Genomic DNA, 5,623 nt, shown 5'->3' on the forward strand with positions numbered 1-5,623 from the left:
ATCTCAGAAAGAGGTACAACTCTAAACCTTATTTAGTCTGTGAGGAACATGTCGTTATGAAGTTCGGCCTCCCGGCAGACAGAGGTGCTAAAGCCATTAACTTCCTTCCCTTACCAGGATGGAACTGACCACTGCCTATGGCTGGTTTATGGTGGCCATCTTGGTAAGGTCAGTCACATAGACGCTTTCAACCTTCCCTTGTCCAATACAGATTAGCGATACACCTGCCAACTAGTGATAGGCGTATCACTGATTGGGGAGGCGGAGATGTAAAGTATTTAAGGGGACTGTGATGGCTTGGCAGTTAGTGGTGTTTGGGAAGCATAGAACGAGGACTGCTGACTTGGCAGCATAAGTGTGTTTACACCTACAGAACAATAGAGCCCACAATTCCACCTGTGACCAGGAGGCAGACACAAACAAGGGAGCCTCTGTGACCAGAATCCAGGCCCCTTGTAACCATGGCCTTGTAACCATGGGGGAGAAAGGCCCTCTTCTCTATTCAAATTTTGTTTGTTCTTTTTGTTGTTGTGTGAATACAACTTTTGGACACCATAAATAAAAATCACACCATTCTTCTGAACTTGTGTTTCAGAGTTGGATTTTGTTTTGGGTCCTGTTCACAGTCCCCCAAGTGTAAAGAGAAATATAGTAGCCAAACAATATCAGCTCTGTAGCCTGTATTTTTCAGGGGATAGAGCAGGAACATATCAATACAGTTCAAACCCAAGAAATGGTTTTGGAAATGTTTTATGTCACATAATAACCCCAAAGCATTATCCCTGTATCTTTTTAAATTGTATGATTAGACAGTGGTTCATAGATGGCAGCTCTGTGCATTTGCAAATGTTTCATATTGCGACATAAGGACATTTTGCAGAGATCTCAGGTTTTATATTTAGATTCTCCTAATGAAAATGAAAATATATCAAACCAACAATGACTCCAAATGAGCTTCTATCAATTTCCTTTACAATTGCAATAGCATATCAGGTCATAGGTGAAAGTGAAGGATGCAGTTACATTTTGCCTGAGGTGTTTCCAGAATATTGAAGATACGAAGTCTCAAATAGTTAATAAGATATTAGCAGTATTTACAAAATAAATAAATTACAGAAAACATGGAAAATGTAACTCAAGTTTATATTGCAGCCCCCAAGGATCTCATCTTTTGCAGGTACATACATACACAATAGCTGACATCAATGGTAAAATAAGTATCCTTACAAAAAGACACATTTATGCAATGAATTTGAATTGACCACATGCATGCTGCTTTATGCAATGAACCAACACCAACATTTTACAGTCAATTTTATTGTTTCCAAAATACAGACAGGTACAGTACATACAGGTGGTGACTATTCAGAATGGGGACAAATAATCATAGTGGGCCAATGTCCAGGCAAGCTTCTTAAATTAATGATGTCCTGAGGACTCTGGAATAAAAAGGGAGGGGATTCAATTTGTGCTCAATAAAAGTAATGTATGAACAGTAATACCAAGTTTATATATTTTTTTAAAAAATGCTTTGAAGATATTCAACATCTTAAATGTATTGTTTAAATTATTCTACAAGAAAATTCTCATTATTGATCAATTTTATTTAACAGGGTTTGTATTAAATTGCTTTTGAAAAATGGATACATGCTATTCAAATGAATTAAATCAATAATGAAATAATACCAATTTAGAAAGAAAGGGAGGGGGAGAACAATCTACATTTATATACAAACCACTAGGAAAAGAAGGGTTTAATTAAGGGAATTGTTCAGCAAATTAAAATACTTACTGTCTTTCACAGCTTTCTTTCCTAAAACAGAAAGAAAGCATTCAGATTCACAATTCATATTACAGAACGATAATCCTAAAAAATGAAGCTACAGAAAATAGAACAACTTTCACATGGCCAGAGACAAGATTAGTTTACTGGTCTGCTGTTTTGGGTGGTGTTGTATTTGCAAGAGCTGAATATAGCTCTGCAGCGATCTAAATAACAAAAGTTTAGATTTAAAGTGTTTATATAATAATTCAGAACCTCCTCATGATAAATCTGCTTTCACAGATTTCTGGAAGATGTGATTATGTGAAAAAGTGGTTTGCCAGTGTGTCTTGTGAACTTGTTTCCCATCCCAATTCGCTAGGGCATAAGATTATCTGTGTAGTACGTGGAACTGTATGTGGGTTCCCAAACCCTTCTTGGGAAGCAGCCTTTCAGAACACAGCTTAAAAATCAGCATAGGTGCAGAAAGACAGGCCAGGCTGGTCAGCAAAGGGCCAAGCCAGAGAATTTGAATACCAAGTTTAAAATATAAATCAGTTCTTGATTAAGGTTAGGACAACGGCTCAAAAAGAACATTTCATGTGTTCGAAAGAATATAGAACAGTTTTACATTGGCCTGACTTTCTGCACACATGCCTTAATTTTGAACCTGCCCTAACAGAGTGAGCGATCAGACTTACCACCGTATGATACTTTGTAGTACAGGTATGTCATAATGCCCACGCCAACCCACATCTCTTGGTATGCTTGAGTGTAGTACGGCCTCATCTTGGACCACCACGCTGCAAAAGCACGCCCTGCCATCTGCAATTACAAAAAACAAAAGCACACATCACTTTTAAAAAGCACAGTACTGGGTTATACGAGTTCTAATAGGTCCAGGCACACAATCTGAATGTGTCTTGACATGCAAGTACTGCCTTTGTATTGGATTTTGAAGGACAGCAGCAGCATTCAGTTCAGAAAATAACACATTTTTGACGTTTATGAAAGCAAGTCCTAACAAAAATAAGATCATTTAACATGTCTGTGTGTAGCTTTCTACAAGCAAGTAACATCAACGTGCCACCAAGTCCACCTACATAAAAGTTTTTCAAGAAAATGTGCATTACCACTTGTTCTCTGAAATCTCTGAAAAGTGTAAAGTATCTTCCTCAAGGACGCGTTGCTCAGGGAGGTTTGCAGTGCTGTCGAGTGTCAACCGCACTGTACATTTTCCTAACAGATTTTGGTATGTTTTCTCTCTTATTTAGTCTTACCATACCGTAGCATGATAAAACAACACTTGACTTGTTTTAGTGGACATTCTTAATTAAGGGCCCTACATATTTACGTTGGTGACCCAATGCGTTTTAAAAATAATCTCAGCATTTTACAAAGAGCGATTTTCAAATGAAATGAAAGGTCAGTGCACAATAAATTCTTCTGTCATTTGGTGGACAAAAATGTACCCATTATTTTTTCTCAGTAGTTAGCTAGGAGGCCTAGAACCCAATACGCCATTGTGTATTATCTAATAAAACGTTTTATTTCAAATTTAACAGCACTTGCTATACCAATACATTACATATACAGACTACCGTGTAATATGTATTTGACAAGAGAAACAGTGATGTCTCAATTTACTCACCTTGTGTATGTGATCTGTACTCTATTTCAAACACCAGCAACCGATTCAAGAAGGTCACTGTCTGCTGCAGGAGTTACCGTGGTGTTTTGTGGGAAGGATCTGGTGAGCTTTTAACGAAAGTAATTTTTAGCAGTGCCCTCTGCTGGGGAAGTCTTAAACGACACTTTCCAAACCTGTACATTAATAAATGATCAACGGCTAGTTTCAGAGACCTATAATATTGGATGACTTTACCCAAATAAACATTAAATAGTCCAACATTACTGCTCTTTGGGGTCTGCGAAACTAGCCGCAAAGTGCGTTAAACAGAAATCTAAATTAATTGCGTTATCCGTTTATTTATTTATCTATTATTTTTAAATGTACTGTTGTTTTGAAATGAGCAACAGTAAATATTTAAAAAGCCACTTAAAGGAAGATCCTCTTCAGTCAAGATTTCATTTTTCTTTTCATTTTTTTTGTTTTGTTTAAGATTCAGCATTTCAGTCTATATCAGATCAAATCTAAATCTGGGGGGCATGGTAAAGGTATTTGACAGGACAGTTTGTCTGCCAGGAGGGCCTTCAAACCCAGGCTTTCTAAACAAATAGAGATCCCTAAGTAAAAAATATCTCCCTCTTAATAATAATAATAATAATAATAATAATAATAATAATAATAATAATAATAATAATCATCATCATCATCAGGATTTTATATGGAGCAGGACTCAAGGTGTTCTCCTAATGACCACCAGATGGCGTACGTGGAAGGCCATTTCTATCGAATGTTGACAACCTCAGGTTATAAAGCAAAATCATTTCCCCAGACCCTCTTAACCTCGGGACCAGCTCCAGTCTGTTAACTGACTCTGTACACCTGTAACCACTATGAAGGCCTACACTGCCTTCAGATGGTATCCCCCTCCTAAACACACACACCCCATGGGCTATCAAGATCTGTTAGCGTGCTGCTGTTAGTTCAGATTCTGGCATGCCAGACCAGACACAATGAGGATTGAAACGTGTGCTCTTCTGATGTACAGAGACAGCCCCAGTAAAAACCTTGAACAGTCTGCTAATTCTTGTGAAACTACATTCTATAAACATATCTTCCATCAAGTGCTGTTCAACAGAAACAAAGGTGCAACTCCAGCTTCATAACTGGAATTGCTGAGTAACAGGAGACAATTCCATTCTGTACGTCAATAAAACCTAACAAAACCTGTGTGTCCCAATGAAAATAAATGCATGGTGGCCTTTAATAAAGTTGGTCATCAGGTTTTGTTAACTCCATCAGACTCCTTTCTCCTCCAGTTCCACATACTGAAACAGGTGAGTTCAGAGGAGCTAAGGGACCCTCTCAGAACCAGCATAAGATTGACAATAACATGAATACATTTCCCATGGTATAAAAATTGTGCCAAGCATGATTAAGATTTGCAAGTGATTTTTTTGTTGTTGTCTGTAAACAAGTTGGCTTGGCAGCGGTTCTCTAATCCCAGAATGAGAACTAAAAACACATTTGAATGTTCTTTAAAAGCCACGTTGTGTGCAACAGGCTCCCGTGTGAACGTCTTAACCACCATACAAAGAGATCTGATTTTGAGCAGGTAGAGGTGACACCTTTTTACCTTTTCACGCCAGTAGAGGTCAGCGCTATCCGTAACAGAGCGCGTCATGTGGTGTACCTGCTCAGTCAGACCAGTGCTTTTCATCTTTTTGCTTTTTTTTTTAATAGAATTCTGGTGGTAAACCACGACTGTTTATAGTCTCAGGGACAGTCTGCAAGCACTGTCTTATGTGCACTGGAAAACAATACCTGTATAAAAACAAATATTTCGTTTGTGGTTGAAACAAAATCCTGTTTTTTGATGGAGGCACCTGAGGACCGGGGTTAAATCCAAATCCAGGGCTAGACAATTCCACATGCCCGGCACCCAGTGCTGGTTTTGAAATGATCAGGTGCCAGCAATCTTGAGCAATCAGGCCCATGCTAAATCTGCTCTGCCTGTTGGTTATTATGATTTATCTATTGTTTTGCCTGCTTATCCCAGGCTTGTTGGATAAGTCCTGGAGGGCTGATCCCCACCACAGACAGGTCTAATGAGACAATGAACTTGGCTAGATTGGTTCAATGAAACAATTAAGAACATAGTTGGAATAAAGAAGTTAAAAAGCAAGCAAAATAAATAGGATTAGCACAGAGTAAGTGCATTTGTCCAGATTCTG

The 5,623-nt window shown here is 38.3% G+C and overlaps 1 long non-coding RNA gene across 1 annotated transcript; it reads right to left on the reverse strand.

Annotated features, from left to right (window-relative positions):
* Positions 1-1,301: 1,301 nt before the first annotated feature.
* LOC117973936 (uncharacterized) lies at positions 1,302-3,538 on the reverse strand. Its single transcript, XR_004664170.2, has 4 exons — positions 3,414-3,538; positions 2,464-2,587; positions 1,793-1,813; positions 1,302-1,439 (listed from the first exon to the last, which is right to left on the reverse strand). It is a non-coding gene; the product is annotated as an uncharacterized LOC117973936 (long non-coding RNA).
* Between the last annotated feature and the right edge of the window lie 2,085 nt (positions 3,539-5,623).

This window comes from Acipenser ruthenus, chromosome 15 (genome assembly GCF_902713425.1).
Source record: "Acipenser ruthenus chromosome 15, fAciRut3.2 maternal haplotype, whole genome shotgun sequence".
NCBI lineage: Eukaryota > Metazoa > Chordata > Actinopteri > Acipenseriformes > Acipenseridae > Acipenser > Acipenser ruthenus.